Source organism: Rhopilema esculentum, unplaced genomic scaffold (assembly GCF_057945365.1).
Source record: "Rhopilema esculentum isolate cy_ngs unplaced genomic scaffold, ASM5794536v1 HiC_scaffold_36, whole genome shotgun sequence".
NCBI classification, from domain to species: Eukaryota; Metazoa; Cnidaria; class Scyphozoa; order Rhizostomeae; family Rhizostomatidae; genus Rhopilema; species Rhopilema esculentum.
The window spans coordinates 2,625,721-2,644,758 of NW_028300847.1; the positions used below are offsets into that span (position 1 = coordinate 2,625,721).

The 19,038-nt window shown below is 34.4% G+C and overlaps 2 protein-coding genes and 1 long non-coding RNA gene across 14 annotated transcripts in view; 1 reads left to right on the forward strand and 2 right to left on the reverse strand.

Annotated features, from left to right (window-relative positions):
* The window catches only part of LOC135688464 (uncharacterized), a 36,872-nt gene extending 34,369 nt beyond the window's left edge, over window positions 1-2,503 (reverse strand). The window contains exon 1 of the mRNA XM_089115632.1: window positions 2,144-2,503. The gene's annotated coding sequence lies outside the window, so the exon portion shown is untranslated. The remainder of the gene's footprint in view (window positions 1-2,143) is intronic.
* A 5,712-nt stretch (window positions 2,504-8,215) lies between these two features.
* Window positions 8,216-11,230, reverse strand: LOC148957250 (uncharacterized). Its single transcript, XR_016145261.1, has 2 exons — window positions 10,714-11,230; window positions 8,216-10,307 (listed from the first exon to the last, which is right to left on the reverse strand). It is a non-coding gene; the product is annotated as an uncharacterized LOC148957250 (long non-coding RNA).
* A 461-nt stretch (window positions 11,231-11,691) lies between these two features.
* The window catches only part of LOC148957251 (uncharacterized), a 35,808-nt gene continuing 28,461 nt past the window's right edge, over window positions 11,692-19,038 (forward strand). For 2 of the 12 annotated variants that reach the window (XM_089115672.1, XM_089115677.1), the window contains exon 1: window positions 18,482-18,588. The gene's annotated coding sequence lies outside the window, so the exon portion shown is untranslated. Of the gene's footprint in view, window positions 11,842-11,865; window positions 11,946-18,191; window positions 18,589-18,621; window positions 18,851-19,038 lie in introns of those variants that run through there. The other 10 variants (XM_089115671.1, XM_089115678.1, XM_089115669.1 and 7 more) reach the window with 8 other exon arrangements.

Below are 19,038 nucleotides of genomic sequence, written 5' to 3' on the forward strand. Positions count from 1 at the left end.
ATCGTAAAGAAAGAGACTAAGCTTGATAAACAATGCGAGTCTCTTTTTGAATGAAGGATGAAAGCTTTAGCTTTGTACATTAAAGTTAATGAATCCATTCTGGAAGTATCTTTGAACAGAAGCATCCAGAGAAAAGAATAAAAAGTTTATTCTTATGCTTAGCTTTAACTAATTTTATTCTCAACAAAGGTAAAACAGCCATCTCAAGCAAAATATTAAAAACAGACGAAACTCAAGTAAATTGCTTTGTAAAAATAGGTATCATTAAGCTTAATTGACGCAAATTTCTATCGGAATATCATTTTCGTTCAACTTTCAACTATATTAAGGCACAAAGACAGATAGATGCCTTAAGGCTGTATTACACTGAACAAAAAGATATTTGTTGCTAGAATGGTTTATCATTATATTAACTAATTTAAGAATGCTGATTTCAAAATCATAAACAATTTCGTTGTGTTACAGACAATCATTGCAAGAATTCTTAATGTTGTTGTCAATATTCTCGCAAACTCAATAGAATAATCAGATAGCTTTATCTTCCTTTCAAATAGACATCATGAATGTATGATCTCCTTGGTCTTATCAAAAGTCAAATATCGATGAGATATCAACGTTGTTGATTCTTAGATGTTAAGCAATCATTTACCCGTCACTACAAACTTCATTTATTGAGATTACTGATTTAATCAAGAAGATGTCTTTGATTTTATTTCACTTGCCTTTATGCCATTCATTGATGCATATCCTCATTAAAAAGTGAACGGAAAAGGAATTCATTCAATTATTAAGACTCTATGTCGTTTTTAAAGACTCATTGCTAACAATCGGCCTTTGCGAGCATGGCGATGATCCAAAAATGGCAGAAAACTTCTACGGATTAACCAAAATTGATTTCAGAATGTCTAAAAATGCATTATGGGATGCTTGCGAGTATTGAATGGTTCATTGTTATCAATGAGTCTTTAACTTAAGCAAGAATAACTGAGGAAGAACTGGTTTTCTTAGGTCATAATCAATAGCGTAGTTAAAGTCCATTTGAACTAATAATAGGATTTGGTTGTTGATATTTAGCATCAATCAGGGTACTTGCAATGCTTATTGATTCAAATGATGATATTTACAGATTGACATGCATGTTGTGGGTTGGCATGAATCTCTTTCCGATTTTCTGAGGTTTCTAATGAAGTTTAATGAGTGATACAACCATTTTGAAGATGGAAAGAATTAGTTATAACTGTGGCATTCTTCCAATCCTTGTTGCTATTTTCTTCTTATTGAGGAGCAGAGGTTAATGTTATACGGCCCTTGGTCATTCCTTTTAATTACGTGCTTAAACCAAGAATAGCTTAGAACAGTATAGAACAGCTAATTTGTGAAAATACTTTTTTCATGGAGGAGAACATTTCGATTGCTAAAAAGCTACTTAAAGCATACTTAAGCTTTTTGTCACCTATTACCATGTTTTGTTTTTCTTGCATTTCCCAGAAATATTGATATGTTTTAGGTTGAAACTGCTGTGAGCAAATTGATGTTACAAGTTTCTTTTGCTTTTTTAACATAAATCTTCATATAAGGATATTCTTTTCAAAGTTATTCAATAAATTATGTGTCATCACTTATGTACTCATTTGCTCCAACGGTACAAATTGTCACCATTGTTGCCAGATGAAATTGATCATTCAATGGTATCATTGACTGCATGGTTGCATTGCTTGCTAAGTACGGTAACGAAAGAAGTGTTGTTACACCCTCGATGGACTGAGAAGCTACTTTAGTCTAAAAGTTGAACATCATGCTGCAATTTATTCTTTGTTCTTACTCATAATAGGTACAGGACAGTTATAAAGTACTGCTTCGAGTTCAAACTCGAAGTTATAACCAGGAAACGTGCTGCAACTTGTTAAAGTATTCTCGACCCTTTAACATGAAGAACTTTTTAGATTATTGGCGCACCAAGATTATGAAGGATGTCCATGACAAGCTTGTTACAATACGTTGATCATATTCTTTTGGTTGACTTTGATTAACTAATCAGTGATCTATATCACCAAAAGATTGATAATTCTTTTCAAACGTTTGAGAATTGAAGCGTTGTTGTATCTTAAAACTTTGGATCCAAAACAAGGTTTGTCACACTTACATATAGGATTTTCAACCAGCATCGTCTCTAGTTTGTCCTCTTTTCCAAATTCTTCTTTAGAATAACTCATCGCAAGCCAACTGGCATTAGCACTAAATAATTCATTACATTCGACTGTAAATCTTCTGCGAATCAAAGATGCCAGTTCTTTTTATCCAAAGTCGAATCTATTTATTGAAAAGATGAAGTGATTGCAATGTTTATAATCATTCTGATAACGGATGCATTCTGATAAAATCATTCTACTTCAACAAGTTTCACAAAAAAAGGTTTCTTTTGAAAGTTTTAACTTGTTTCGGATCAGTTATTTGCATATAGATTTGAAAAGACTTTTTGCATTTTGTTGACCAAATGCAGGCATCTTTAGACACATTGATAAATACAAATCGAAATGTCTTGCAATAACAGTAAAAATATCCATATTTATAAATTTTTCATTTAATTTTCAATTGTGATTTATGAACAATTTTTAAAGATAATCTCCAGCTGCCTTTGCTTGCCTAAATATTTGTGCAGCGATAATTGACATTCTGGCCAGGTCCTAACTTATGCATAAAATTGAAGGGTGTCGTGCTAAAATTACCTTGCTTAAAAATCCATTTGCATTGCTTGCATTGAAACCAACAGAATCAGGTTTGAATAATCTAACACATGCAATATATAATAACCTAATCATGCATTAGATAAGCACACCTCATTATTCTCGTTGTTTCCATTTATCAAGATTTCTTATTATTTAGAACCGCTCAATCTATCAGAACTCTTTTAAGTAGGCGTGACAAACTTAAATAACAATTTTAAACAAATCATATTGATATGATAAGCTTAAACACTGTAGAGTATTTATGAAACTCTTCTCAAAGATGGAAACAGAGAGTGCCTGTTCAGCGTCGGCTTTGAGTTGGTTTGAAGGCATCGTTCTGCAAAAATATCTAATCCTTTTCTATCCATAGCTAGTTTTCCGTAATCAGGCGCGGATCCAGCCTGAATTCAGACCTATGCAATGCAAAGGTTGTCAGAAAGATAAACGTCCAAACTTTTCTCAATAGAATCTGTATCTCTGATATTGAATAGGGGATTCAAGAAAGGAATTCTAAGGAAACGACTCGCAAAGGGAAGACTAAATTTATCTGCAATTCGAAGGAAAGAGGTATTGAGAAAACCTATTCCGGTAGGATTCGAACTGGGGCCCTCCACTTTTCAAACACAGTGGTCATATCACAAGACTACAGAACAGACGTTCCTTCCTTAGCAGATTAGCAGGGTGTGAAGCAGCGATTGTCAATTGCCATTTCATTGGCTGTAACAAACAATTGCATAGGTCCACTGTAAGCAATTGCATAGGTCAACTCTGATTCCTATTGGTTGGCTGAACCGCTGCAGAGGCAAGCTCGGCTTCTGATTTGCTAAATCAAATCTCACCTATGCTCTCGCCAAAGATTGCAGAGGTTAAGTACACTCTGATTGGCTTAAAAGACGTTTGCAGAGGTCAAGCCAGCGGTGGTTGGCTCTCGAGGGACAAACAAGTTTCTGGATTCAGAATATACGGGCCAGATAAATGCCTAGAATCGCCTCTCGATTATTCTGTGCAGAGACCGAAAAAAAGTCAACAAAATATATCCCGTCTTCTGCATGTTGTTGGTATCAACGGGGGCAGATCTAGGGCGGACGTTGCTGAAGAATTTGCCAAAGAAACTATTGATTACAAATTTTGATATTTTCTATTTTATTTTGTTGTCGTGAAAATCTGACTTATGCTTCTGCATAGGTTGCTGTAGTCTGGACCCGCCTCTAGTAATGGTAATGAAAGATCTCAGTGTTATCAGTCTCAGCTTTTTCCAGGGCATTTTTGACAGCATATGTACTGCGAAAAGTTCCCCCTTAGGCCCAGTGCCTACCCCAGGAGCGACACCAAAATCTGACAATTTTCCAAGTAGTTTCGCCCTTGTTTCAGTCCTATTTGTCCTTTTTTAGTCCTTTTTTAAATCAACTTTTAAATTGAATTTTCTGTATTTTTTTCCTTTGTAGTTTTACACAAATTATTCTCAAGTAATCGATTAAATTTATATTGTATCGTCTACTTTCTTCTCTTGTCCTTGTCTTTCCAATCTTTTGTCCTGTTCTGTAGAAAAGAATGTCGGTACAAACTCATTTCTTTAGAAGAAAACAAAAGTCAAAGTTGGGTACTCAGGTTTCTTAACATTTTGGAAATTTTAATAGTGGCATCTTAAATACGACGTCCTTATTTTAACTCGGGGTTCCAGTTTTTTTAGTTTCTCACGCCAAAGGAATTTCTAATAGAATTTTTTTTGTTTCCACTCTGAAGCAAGGACTGAAATTTTTAACGCCACATAGTGGCGGCTATTAGAGAGCGAGGAGGGGCATTTGTCTCTCTTGGAGCCCAAAAGTCAGTAAAGTTACCATGAAGTCGACATTTGTTATTTTGGCCTTTTTAAAATGTCTTACATTAACTGTTCAACTTTTTGGAGCCTTGTTTTCAATAGCACTCCTTTCTGCAGAAATTAAAGATTATAAAAAGTGAGTCTGGTACCCAGAGTACCAAAGCAACGAGAAGGGGAAAGGGAGAGTAAGTTGTGATGCAATATATAACTCCATTGATGGTGCTGAAGGATAAGCATAAAACCTGACTGTACAATGAAAGCCCTAATTTGCATAGAGCCTATCAAATATTCTGCACGATACCTGTCACAACAGCCAGTGTTGAGAGGTCATTCGCAAAACTTAAGATAATCAAGAAGTATCGACGAAACAAGATTCACCCGCAACGACTCAAGAGGCTATCGCTGAAAGCTTGAACTACGGTGAAGTACTAGACTCTTTTGTGAGCATGTCAGAAAGAAGGTTGAATGGAAATAATTCAAATAAAGACTGAAGTAGTCAGAAGAAGGTTTAGCTTTTGCTGGACCATGAAATTCGTCACATTGCATGGTTTTAACAGTTGATTTCTACCTTAATCTACTATTTATTCTACACCAGAAAGTTTTCAGATGTATAATCTTCCTACCATCTATTGCTTAATCAAATCTTTTATTAAATTTATTGAGAATATCAAAACTTCAGGATACTACTTCCCTCCCAATAAATCTGTTCATTGGTTTGGAACACGCTAAACCACCAGAGGGGACCTGTTTTTTTCTTTAAAGAGGAAAACTCTATATGGATTCAAATTGTGGCTCTAAATTATGGAATGCTCTGCCGCTATTTATACGTTTTGCTGGTTCCATCTCACTTTCTCGGTCTAAATTGAACTTTCATTTAATCGACTCTTGTTCTAATCTATGAGGGTAATCTGGTTCAGCTAACCTATTTCTAGAAACCCTTCTTAGTCAGCCAATGCTAATGAAAATTTGTAATGTTTTGATGTGATGTAGGGTAGTGTAGTTATGTTTAGTAACTTGATCTGTATTTTGTGTGTGTAAATTGTATATGGTATTGGCTGATGAAATTTAATTTAACTGAACTGAATTAAGCTGAATTTTTATGAAAAACCGTCACTGTGGCACTATAACTAAACACGTTTCTCGGAGCCTTTTTATTAAACTTACTAAGGGGGGGGGGGCGGTCCCAGTGTATGCCCATTGTTTCAAACAATTGGCTATTATCCTTCTCTTTATATAAATAAAGGTTTGCCCTTGCAGCTAACTTTCCTTGGAAAGGCTATGGAGTATCTGAGCCCTTATAAGCATTATTTATAAAAAGCATCGAAGATAAGTTCTGATATTCCAAAAGCGAAAAGATATTACATAATTTTATGAATTCCCCGGTTGGTGTAAGTACCTTACCTTGCTTGACGTTAAACTAGTGTACATTATTTATCTAAATATTTTGTTTTTTGTATTTGGATTTTGTAATCATTCTTCATCTTAATATCCTGTCTTCTGCTTTAGTTCATACTTTGAAAGAAAATTGGACAGAAAAGAAAATTAGACGAATTCTTTTTCCAAATAACTAGACATATTTACACATGTTAAATTCCCCAAAAGTTTTGGAACGTCAGTTTTCAAGCTCACATTCGATCCCTTCATCCCTTGTGAAGTAAGACTGTATATCACGTGACCTTATGCAAACCTCGCTTTCGTTTGTAAATTACCTTTAGTCAGTTTATAATCTGACTACGAGTCGTGCGCTTTTTGTGCCTTGCTCTTCGCCCTAAATACTACTAAAAGTAATAGGTACAACTATCTTGGTTTGCGGCAAAAAAAATTAAAAAGATTGAGGAGATCGTTTTTCCTCTTAACCGTCAGCATTGTTCGGGGGAAGAGGTGAAAATGTTAGCATTCGGGAAACGAATTGAAAAATAAAAAAAAATTCAGATGAAATGATATGGGTTCTAAATACTTTTGACAGGCATTGTAGCTACAGGCGCAGCATTTTATAACCATAGAGAATGGCCAGTTTGATGAATACACACGTTCAAAGTTTGAAATTGATCACTAGCTAGCTGATTCAATTTCTTAGCTTGTTTGCATAATGGCGATATATTCCAGTATTCAAATAGTTATCGCATCATACAATATGTTTATCTTAGTACTGTTACTGCTAACATGTTACAGGCAGCTATAATTATATAAATAGCCTGTTGTACAAAGCTTTGGTTGCTACTTTTCATCTAGTTATCACATCTGAAATTTCCCAACCTTACTTGAAAAACAATCAAAGAATGGTTTATGACCAATCAAGCAGCGCATAGTCTTTGAGACCTGCTCTTTCAGCTAATTCTTTATGTTAACCCAAACATCTTTATAGCTTTTATTGAATTGGGTTTTCAGGTGTTAGCAAACAGATTATATCAGCTCTATCTGCGCATTTAATAACAAAATTCAATGAAAATACTAAAAATACTTTTTTGACAAATTTTATAGCTATCAATCTAACTGACCGAGCTTAAAACCTTTTTGTAAAGTTGATAAATTTTACGTCGGGAAAATGTCTTATGTCTTCGACATTTGTCCAATTGCAGGAGACCATGCAGATTTACCAACATATCTGCATGTGTTGTAAAACACTCTCGTCACTTTAAAATCTTTTTTGAAAGGAATGAACTGAAAGAAATATTCTATAAATGGCTGCTCACAAAATCATGTGAGCTACAAAGAAAAAATCACAAACTGGTACTTAAATGATATTTGTAGAAAGACGGTGACGCGTTTTATGGCTTTCTTGCCTAAAAAAAATCCCTAGCGGTCATTTCCTACGTGAAGATCCTGGGTGTGTCTGGTAGCCGTAAATGAAATCGTATCAGATGCAGCTGATAAGTCAAACGCACTTTGATACTTGCATTAGGCCCTCGCCTAGTTTATCCTCGTTAAATTTATTAATTCTTTGATCAGGTTTGTGATTTATAAGTTAAGTAGTCAAGAAGAGAAAAAGCTTTTTTCTTGTTAAAATCATTCTTCCTAAATACCGTAAATCCTCGACTTAGCCCCCCCCCTCCCTCGAACAACCCCTCACCCTAGAGCTACAAATTGTCAATAAGCCCCCCTCTCGAATGGGCCCCCACTTCTACCGTAAATTCTCTAATTGGACCCATCCATTTGATGATTTTTGTTATCTGAGGTTGCCTATGGCGTTTTATTGAATTAACACAACAAATTAATACTTTTGGTAGTAATTAATTAAATGCTCATAAAGAAATTCCTACTAAAATAAACGAGGTCTTTTAATAATTTCTTCTTAATGTCTACAATAATTTTATAAGCCACCCGCCCCCGCAAATAAGCCCCCTCGAATAAGTTCCAAACCAAAAATATCAAGAATAAATAAGCCCCCAGGGGGCTAATTCGAGGATTTACGGTAGCCTTCTTTACGCGCGTGCCCCCCCCCCCCCCAGTTTTCAGCAAAGAGATTTTTATTTTACATAATGCTAACCTTCGTTTTTCCTAGAACTTTTCTACAGTTCTTCTATGATATGCATGCCATTCTCTTGCTAGAAGTTTTATACATTGAGCATAAATGAAACTATAGTAAGTTTCCAACTGTCGTCCCATATCCTTCTGTAAACCTTTTTTAGTACCGTTATGGCGCGACCCCCTTCCCTTCGAAAAAAATACAAAATCGTTTGTCCCTAAAAGGGGAACTGAAGTGAAAAACGATTTTTTTACCACTGATAAAGGTTCCCGTGCTGATTCCAAAACCGTTTGAATTTTTTTAATACGTTATGTAGTTTTTAAGTTATTAAGTTTTTAAAGTCGAAATTTGCCCTCATCGATGGCGGAGCGAGAACGCGGTCGGACCACTGTGTCACGTGACCTTGTGACGTAAAGTGGTGGACACGAAGAGATGTTTTGATGTAATGTAGTAGTGAGTTTGATAAGGTTCATGACAGATAACAATCGTGAAAATTGTGATAAAAGCATGAAACTTGGTGAAAATATAGAATTCGGTATGCGTAACAAGATAGAATATAGAATCATTTTGGGAAAAAAACCCTTGTGCTATTTTTAGCCTGGGGTACTTGCGCCCAGTACTCAGAATACGTTAGTATGGTAAATCTATTTCTGTTAACTATACAACCATGAAACTTGGCAAACCGACACAATTTGACTTGCTGAAAATGATAAGAATGGTCCCCATCCTCAGAAATACCCCTTGTACTATTTTTAGACTGGGGTACTTGTGCCCAGTACTCAAAATACATTAGTATGGTCAATCTATTGTTGTTAACTATACAGCCATGAAACTTGGCAAACCGACACAATTTGACTTGCTGAAAATCATAAGAATGGTCCCCATCCTCAGAAATACCCCTTGTGCTATTTTTAGCCTGGGGTACTTGTGCCCAGTACTCAAAATACGTTAGTATGGTCAATCTATTGTTGTTAACTATACAGCCATGAAACTTGGCAAACCAACACAATTTGACTTGCTGAAAATGATAAGAATGGTCCCCACCCTCAGAAATACCCCTTGTGCTATTTTTAGACTGGGGTACTTGTGCCCAGTACTCAGAATACATTAGTATGGTAAATCTATTTCTGTTAACTATACAGCCATGAAACTTGGCAAACCCACATAATTTACTTGCAGAAAATGATTGAGTAGTCCCCACTTCAGAAATACCTCTTTCGCTAGTTTTAGAATGGGGGTCCTGTGCCCAGCACTCAGAGGACATAACTATGGTTAATCCATTTCTGTTAGCTGTAGAGCCATGAAACTTGCCAAACCTACACAATTCGGTTTGCTGAAAAAGACAAAAGTAGTCCCCCACCTCAGAAATACCCCTTTAAGCATGATTTCTCATGCTTTGTCTATAGAACATGATATCAAAGCATTTTCTGGTATAACTCCAGGCACAAAAAACAATTCATACCAGGATGTACATAAAGGGGAAGGATTTAAAGCACAACCATTAAATGATGTATATGTTTCCAAGTTTATTAAAAGACCTTATCTTAACAAAAGATATGTCAGGGTTTCTATCTCATAACTGTTCTATGAAAAATGTTGAGTTGAAGCAAATTTCAGAAAAATATAACCATTGGGCACCAAAAAACTTCATTCTCAAAATTTGAAAACAGTGTATCTAAACAACAGGCAGTGACAGAATACATTAAAAGAACATTGTACTGTGAAGGTAAAACATTTTCTTCTGATTATGTATAAAAAATGTTACCAAGCAGGTGGTACAGGACCATTATTGTAAGAGAAAAACTTTATCAAATCCAAACTATTCTACACATTTTGATGTGAGTAAAATATCTTGAAAAATATACCTTGGGAATCTTGAAAATATCAAGCCTTGCTCAATCCCCAACCCCTCCCCCCCCCCCTTGATGTGACTAATCTAGTGATTTGGCCTAGGGCTGACAAGATTTGGCCATTGCCCCACTAGTTTTAACAAATTTCTAACTTATAACATGACCCCACTAGTTCTAAATTTCTCTTCTTGCTATTATGAACTGAAAGTCTGGTCCCTTTGAATAACCCCTGTATATAACCCTGTACTCCACTGTATATGTAGTAGGTAGCTGAGTTTTGCATTTTCATTGTCTCTCTGTAGAATTTTGAAACCCTTGTCTTCTTTGACTAAAGTTCTTTCCTTTACATTTTGTGATAAATTCATACTTAAAGTTGTCCAGTTTTTCCAGCACAAATACCCAAAAACCAGCAAACAATCCATTGATCGGCCACTGTTTGTAGATACCTAGCAAAATGGATATAATTTTAGGTATTAATCTATTTTAGGCATATTTATGCAATTCTATTAAATATTTGACATTTTCGAATTATCAGTCCAAAAATCTTAATTGCAGTAAGATTTAATAATACTTGTCAATGTACAAAAAACAAGCCAGTTTTTAAACCAAAATGGATTAGGTCGACCTGTTCCGTGCTACACATCAAACTATGTATAAACGTTTTATATCAAAGCAAATATTTATTAAATTGTAACATGTAATAATCCTTATTATTTCAGATTTTAGAAATGGAAAGATTATGATATGTAGCCTACATTCTCAGTTGTATCTTACTTTTTATAAGGAAATAAGGAAATTGTGTTTGAGTTGTTCTTGCCTTCATTGTCAGAAAAGAAACAAAGATCGACGTACCATTGATTTACTTCCTCATTTCTACCGACAAAACAAGCACGTCGCGGGAGATAATTCATCCTCAGCCTCTGGGATCTCATCGGGCCTAGGCTAATCTTCATCGCCACTTTCGCAGTTCCCGTTCGCCCTTGGTAGGGCAAGTACTTCACCACCACATGCTCCAAATTCATCGTCGCTCGATCTTAAGTCTGTTGTCATTCCTGAAGAGCTGTCGTGAAAATTGCGAACTGAAATTCTAACCACTAACCGAATTCCCTCCCTCCGATTCACTCTACTACCTACTACAATGTTGTTTTCGTTGCGATCGGGGCACGTGTCCACGACTTTACGTCAGCGCCTGAAACTTGTCTCCAGACCTCTCCGCCACCGAAATGGAGAAATTTCACACTTCGCGTGGTGAATGCAGGAAAACGAAAAGAAAAACACTAATTTCGTGTCGATATTCGAAATCAGCACGATGAAAACTACTAAATAATTGATTTTCATTTTTCACTTCAGTTCCCCTTTAAAGAACAATTCATTTGATTCCTATTGTTCTCAAACAATGGTCCCCCAAACAAATTTTCCTTTTTATGGCACTGAATCAGATTTTAAGGGAATTATTTTCCAAATATCATAAGCTTCATATATACAATAGAACATTTACTGAAAATGAAAAATTTAACTAACACGTCTATGAGAATGAGATGCTAACGAACAATGGTGGGTACGACATGTTTCTGTTAACTGATAAGGACAACACAGCATGGAGATAAGCATGAACAGTTGCGTTCAATTATAATGCTAGTGTTGTTGTAGACTTTACACTTAACATGTCAGAAACAATTATTTATCATAAATAGGCATAAATTACATAGTTTTGTTTTGACTGTGATTGGGTGTGACGATACCAGCTCTCACTTTGAAAATCTTTACATGTACAAAGACAGTAGACAAAACTGAATAAATAATTCATCACGTAATTGTAACCAACTTGTTGATATCAGTTTGATCCTTGAGCAACCAAAAGTCTAATTGAAGTTAAAAACCAATTCTCTAGGTTTTGAGGGCGTATTATTTTTGTTCCTCGGACGAACACAGATGTCAAAAACAAACAAATTTCAGGCCATATCGTAAAAGGCTTTGCAGGTAAGATTTGAATAGTTATATAGGTCACAAGGTGGAGAAAAAATTGGTATTTATTAAAAGTAAACACATTTGCAGAATTTTGCAAAGAAAAATGATCGTAAATGGTAAGATTCAAGTTATGTCTTTAGTTTCTTAAAATGGCAAGATTCGAGTTATGTCTTTGGTTAAAAGGTTGATAAGTTAAATGGAGGCATGGTCATATAAGAAGATGCATTAATAGCTCTGCAGATTATATCACTTTTTTCTCTTGCATTTAGCATTAACAAAGCTTTGAGTGCCTGTTGGATGAACCATTAATTCTAGAAGCAGAATATTAAAAAAAAAGCTTTTTAGCAATTGAGGAGCTACAGGGGCGAGGGGAACACCTCCTCTTCTCGGTAGAAACAATATTGAATCAGTCTGAGTTAATATTTTGGGAACCTATTTTTGTGAAGTTGTTCTATGATTTTGAAGCTGCCTTTACGTAACAAAAAATATGTCACGGGCGATGCAAGTAATGAATTGGGCGTTCCTATGTTGGTAAAACGGCGTTTTCTGGCGGTTGAAAGAGTGCGATTGAAATATTTTAAATTTTGTCCCTTCCAAAGTCTAGTGGCTGAGGCCACCACTGCTTTTTGGCAACCGTAATACTTTTAAATTCAGAGGTAACGATATATGCGGCTGATAGCGGTTGCTTTTTGACAAATTTACTCAGCATAAAATTATTCTAAACAATAACTAAGCATGCTCGCAATAAATTTTGTTATATGTTTCTGACATACATAATTTTACAGACAACACGTATAAAGTACATACATCATATTTTCTGTGTTTTGCACATACTTGAAATCAAGCTTCAAGGCTGTTCAACTTGAAAAGCCATTCTTTGAAATTATCAGAAAAGAATGCCTGTTAAAGAGCCTCTTAAAGTGTTTTTGCTTTGTCCATTGTTTGCCCTCAAGACTCTATAATGACAAACTGTCTCCTTGTCTTTGTTTTCTGTTCTTTTTCATTGCATTTAGAATTATCTCCTCATAAGTTTCTTGCCAATGATAATATCACTTATGTATTAAGTTTATAATTGAATATATTCATACAAAATGGCTGCTTAAACCCAAATTCTGAAAGATTTTCATTTATTTTCTTTCTAAAATCATTTCATGTCCCAAATCTAAAATTTAACATATCGTTATGCTGCTTACGCTGCTTAAAGTCAGAAAAGACCAGGTAGATTCATCTGTATATGTTACGCACTATGCTGCACATGAATAAATTCACAATTTCATGATTACAATTTGGAGGAAATTTAAAACACTCCTTCGGCACAAAATTAGTAGCAAATGTTTGCTTCTTTATCGACACCACCATTACAATTAAAGTAACATGCTACAGACATTAAAAAAGAACCTACTGATAAGTTTCAGTTGTTAGGAATAGCTATGCAAATAGAAATTCGGAGTGGAATCTGGAGAGAAAGTAAAAAGTTCAATTTCACTTCGACTTTGATTTTGCCCGATTAGCCTGATGATAAACAAACACAGCAGCAAAAAACGTTTCTAATTATATTCATCATTATGGATCCATTTGAGGGATTCATTCTTCAATCGTTAGAATTTGAATAGTAGACTTAAATTAATAATCACAATATAACTAAAATAACCAAAGATAGCCAAAATGGTAATTTTAAACGATCATTAACCACCATAAAGCCAATTAGATAACCACTAACCCTAATCTCATGAATCTGCTACCAGTATTCTTTTAAATTGCGATTGTATCAATTCACTACAATTCGGTTTTTGTTCGACAAATGACCTGCAATTCCAGTGTGCATCAATTACTGATAAATGCATTGAAAAATGTTGAAAAAGTCTAATGCAATGATAGCTTTAATACTTGTTTCTTGAATCATGCCGTAATAGTAAGCTGTGTTGAGTTGTTATAAACATGTTTGATTTTCGCTTCATCATGCATCATTTATGGTTTTTATATAAGTTAAGCTTAAGCTCAATAAACTCATATCTTAAATTTTACAATTTTGTCACAATTATTCATTTTATCATTTAATCAATATTTCAACGTGAAAGTGGTTAAAAGCAAATCAAAATATAACACATAAACTACTGGTGGTCTAGGGTGTAAAAGACTCTTTAAATGGAATACTATACTGTATTCTCAACTGTCTCGTCACAATACAGGCTTGGCACAATATACTGATCATACAAACAGTTGATGCTGTACGTTTAGAATTGAGAAACCGAATAATGGAGTGCAATTTGGAACATGTAACAAAGACCTATTGTTTAACCCAACCAATAAGAATTAAATGATCACCGAGATTCATGGATACATGAGGTTCTTAACTCATCGTCTGAAAAAGAACCATTTTTAGAGGTCCCTGTAAGAGAAAAACAATCTCGTCCACAAACAGCATTTTACTTGAGTATCTGCCTCATCTTTGACAGGAACATGTGTAAGCTATGAGATAACTAACTATCAACAATAATCCGAACAACCAGTGAGCTTTATTCTGAATCTTGTAGACTGAAAAGTGCTCACCGAAAGAATTTGATAGCCTTGGGACCATAATAAATTCACATAGATACAGAGCTGCAGACCGCGTAAAATAGCTTCGGTCGCTCTCCAGCCATTACCAGGACCAGAAAACATACTGTAGTTGATATCAGGACTAACGAGTCACTTTACGTCCAGGAGTGAATTGAGAAAATTGCCAAAACAAATGAAAACAATGATGCGTGATTACTTTCAGGATCTTTCCTTGATCCAGTGCTATTTACTCGTTGTAGAACATCACAAAAAATAGAAATTGAACTTATGGCTAGCATTTTGAGCTACATTGATAAAAAAATTAATTGTTTGCAGAATATGTAATGATATAAACGTTTTGTTGGTATACTTTTTATACCTAATTGAGTAATTTTATAAAAAATAAAGACTAATTTGGTGCTTAGGTCAGTTACAGCTTTAGATGAGTCAAACTAGCATTGCGTAATTTAATAGCAAGTAAACTGTGATAGTTCTGAAACATCTGAAAGAAGTGTTCTCGTTATAATGAATAAAATGAATTTAAAGAAGTTGACAGAGATCCATTTTCTCATTATCATTCATAACGAACAAGGAATCTTAAAAGTTGACATAAACATAAACATAAACAAATAAACACGAAAGCAAACATTAAAGTAAACATATATAAATGTAAGGATTTTGCACCAGCTGGAGATAAATAAAATCCAATACTCCATTTCTTAGCTTTGTTTCAAAATTTACTTTTCTGTTGTAGCACCTGTCCTTTGCCCACCTTGTGCACAATCAAGTTCAAAACTTGATGCAGATTTAGCATTAGTTTTTCTATAAACAACACACGGGAAGAAACATATCCTTTCAAAATTGATTTGTGGACTTGTTATGTCGGTAATCTTTAATTTTTGAAGTTTTGCCAGAAAGTCAGTAGGGACACAAATTAAATTTATTTTAGAAAATCGCACAAATACAAGCTTCAAACTTTCACTATCAAAGCCCAGCCTCTCCTGTGGTGTTTTTAATTAATTTTTTGAATAAATTTAAACAAGCAAATATAGTGAATCAACAAAGAAAATTATTTTTTATTTAATAATAGAAAATTTGTGAAAGATCCGGTGGCTTCTATACTGATTAGCTCTTATGCGCTTCAAAGTTTAATGAAGATTTACAATTCAACAATAGAACATTGTCGGCGGCAAAGTTTCAATAATTTCTTAATTTCAAGTCTTAACATTTTATTAAGTGTTTTTTAGTAATTGAAAGAAACGGCTGCTAGTCTTTTTCCTACCAGACATGATAATTTATAATTAACCAGACATCATAAGCTTTTATAAAATATAAAAAGCTATTTAAAATATTTGATCCCATCTATGAGAAACTAAATGCAAAACTGGTCTTCAAGATTTATTTATCTTGATGAAGGAAATTGATCCCCAAAAAGATCTTCTGGGGTTTTTTGATTATATGATTAAAGTTTAGAAGAAATCACTTGTCTTGAAAATTTGATTTTTCATCCTTCCCTCTATCTATCTAAAAGACGCTCTCAAAAGGCTGGGTAGATGCTAGAATATCAATGGAAAAATTTAGAAGTCGATTCATTACTTTTAGCTCTTTGTAAAACAAAAAAGACAGAAAACCTGTTGTAAATTTGAAATTGGTTGTCAAAATCTTGTGTTTTCTTATCAACGGCTATTCAGTCGTGTTTATGATTTAGAAACAAAGATTCGTCGTCGGAGCAGGGCACCGATTTTACGCCAATGTAATGAATGTCATCCAAGGGATAATCATTAAATATTTCGTAAAGCAATACCATTCAGAAACTGTGAATATTTGGGCCAAAACCATACTCCATTTGAAAAGGAGTCATAACTCAATGACAGGTTTCACCAAATTCCACTATTTTATATCTCTACAAACATAGATAGGAAGCAATACTAAAGTTATATTGATTCAGACTTTCTGTGTTATTTTTTTTCCTATTTCAGATTCTTGCGATGGCTAGCATCATTAAATATAGCGTTGATTTCTAGACAATTCCGGTGGCAATTCATGAATAGTTTGACTGTGCCAATACTGCAACCACCTTCAATTCAATACTAATTAAAAATTAAAGCCATTCAACTTGCATTTGCTTATAGTCACATTTTGCGATAAATGGCAGCGTATTAAGTAATTTAGAATATTTTCCAATACATGATAGCATTTATGATTGCGAACACGCACATAGAAGTGCTGTCACTTGACATTTAACAGAGTAAAAACATCAACATTTTGGTCAAATGTTGAATATTTAGTTTTTTTTTAATCGTGGGTCAAAACAATGGCTTTGTATTGTAAAAGCAACCTATCATCATTAAGAATGATATATAAACCATAGTTTTATGATTCCAAATTCAAAAAATACAACAAGCGCATTTAATTAGGAAATCTTCAATAAAAAACACTCTCAACCTTAAGAAACTGCTCAAAAATGAAAAATTCTATGCAAAATTTGGATTAAAATGATTTTTTTTGACAATTAGGTATTTATTTCAAGCTTATCTAACGCGCATAAACGAAATAAGTACTCTTTGCAACCGATTAGGTTTTTATGTTATTTTATGCTAAGTTTTTGTGTGTTATTTCTATTTCCAAATAGTGGTTCTGAAGCAATTGACATTTGGGAAGGTTTTAAGAAATTGTCCAGTCCTAATATCAACATAATTAGGAGGCTGCGTAGTTTGAAAAAGTACGTTCATACTCTTTGCTTTATAAGATTTAAAAGTTCACTCTTTGTGTAGCAAGGTTTTTTATTTTCATGAAAAATGAACCCTCTTTCTCTGCCAATACCAAAGATCCTAAATTTTCTGTCAATGAAGGCTTTTGCGTTCTTCTGGTTTTGTTTCCTCAGAATGTTTTCATCTTACTTTGACTGTTTATTTCGGCAAAGTCTTTCAATATATTTTCATTTAGGCCTTGAGTTTGCTGTTTACTGGTAAACATATGTTGTTTTATTATTTCTACCGGTCTTGATGTGTTCTGAGATTCAGCAACCTACAATGCATTTTGGAAGCACTCAAATTCGTTTTTATTTGGCAGGGATGCATGCATCTTTGGTCGCAACTATGTTTTATATTAAAACAGGAAGACTTTATGAGTGAAACAGCAATATTGAAACAAATTGCGCGTCTTGGACAGCTCTGCTATTCTTGTTTGATATAGCCATAGGTGTTTGATATATTTCATATTGTTCAACTTACTGTTGCCTACAGTAAAAATAACAGTGTCAGATGTGTTGAAACACCCTGAAATTATTTACAAATTAGCATTCTCTACAATAAGAAAAAAATCTCAATTATCTTGAATTTTCAACTGCTTTATCAAAAGAAGTGTAAAAGAAATATTTTTTTTCTTAAGAAAGCCTTTCGAAATAAAGCCCCCGTAACTTTCTTGAATACATTGACGCGCCAACAATTTAAAAGATAATCTAATAAAACATGTTAATGGCATATAATATTTTATCTAAATAAAGGCAATATAATAAGTAGATAATTTAAGTACCAACAATGAATATGATTGTGAAAAACACGACGTTTCGAGCCAGTTTGCAGAGCACGGCCATTGTGACAAGATCTTGGGTGCGCAAACAGCCCGCACCTAAGTTGTGAATGCACAAAGAATCGTCCTAAAATGCCAGTTGCACTAGCACTATCAACATCTCCAGTTTTTATTTCAGTTATAGTTAGTTTTAGGTGCTTCTCAGCACTATTATAGCTGCATCTTGGGTGCATCTTGCACTAAGAGTGGGGAGAGCTGCTATTTCAGGCGTGGGAACCAGGAAAGGTGATCATATCGAGAGGTAGAACAAGGACTGATCGATAAGCACAGCTTCTCAGTGCTCTAAAAATTACTTTCGGGTGCTAGGTAGCCACAAATAAAAAAAATAAAAAGCTGTGCAATCACCATACATTACACACTGGATTTCGAGCATGTACTCGTTGTCAAGTGACTCGAAAAGCAAATATGAGATAATCCTTTGGATAGCGCTTTGGTTATAGTTCAACTTCTCATCTAATATTCAAAACAAACAGCAATGTTGACGATTGATTTTGATGTCTATAACACCCGAACTGGTAAAGCATTTAAGGTCAGAATTACTTATTCGCTTTCTGGGAATAAACGTGTCGAGTAGAAAACACCTTTTATTTGATCTTCCCGAGAGATGCAACCAAGTTCTGCATTAGACTGGTGTGTATATTGTTTGTTCGAATTGTATCACCAGGCTGTCATCATAAAATAGCACTTTCCGACCGATTTTTATTTATTCTAAGCAATTTTCCAGCCGGACTAAATCATCTAAAAACATCGTCGTTATAATACAGACTGGCTATTTTACGATGACTCTTGTAGGTATTTTGAAGCAGTACAAGTTTGAATAATGGTAGCTGTTTCCAATTTGTTTACATCATAATTTCATTACATCTTTGCCTCATTTCACCTTTTTATATCAGTAAGTTCATCTTACTTCCCTTACTTAAAACATTTTTATTGTATAGGCTTCATTTATGTGCTCATTAATTTCTTTAATCAAGGCATCAACTTGCATGATTGTAATGCTTTATTTGATAAACTACAAAATACTTTCTTGGAATCAAAGGTCTACGCAAGCCAAGATGCTCATCTTGTAAAACACATGTT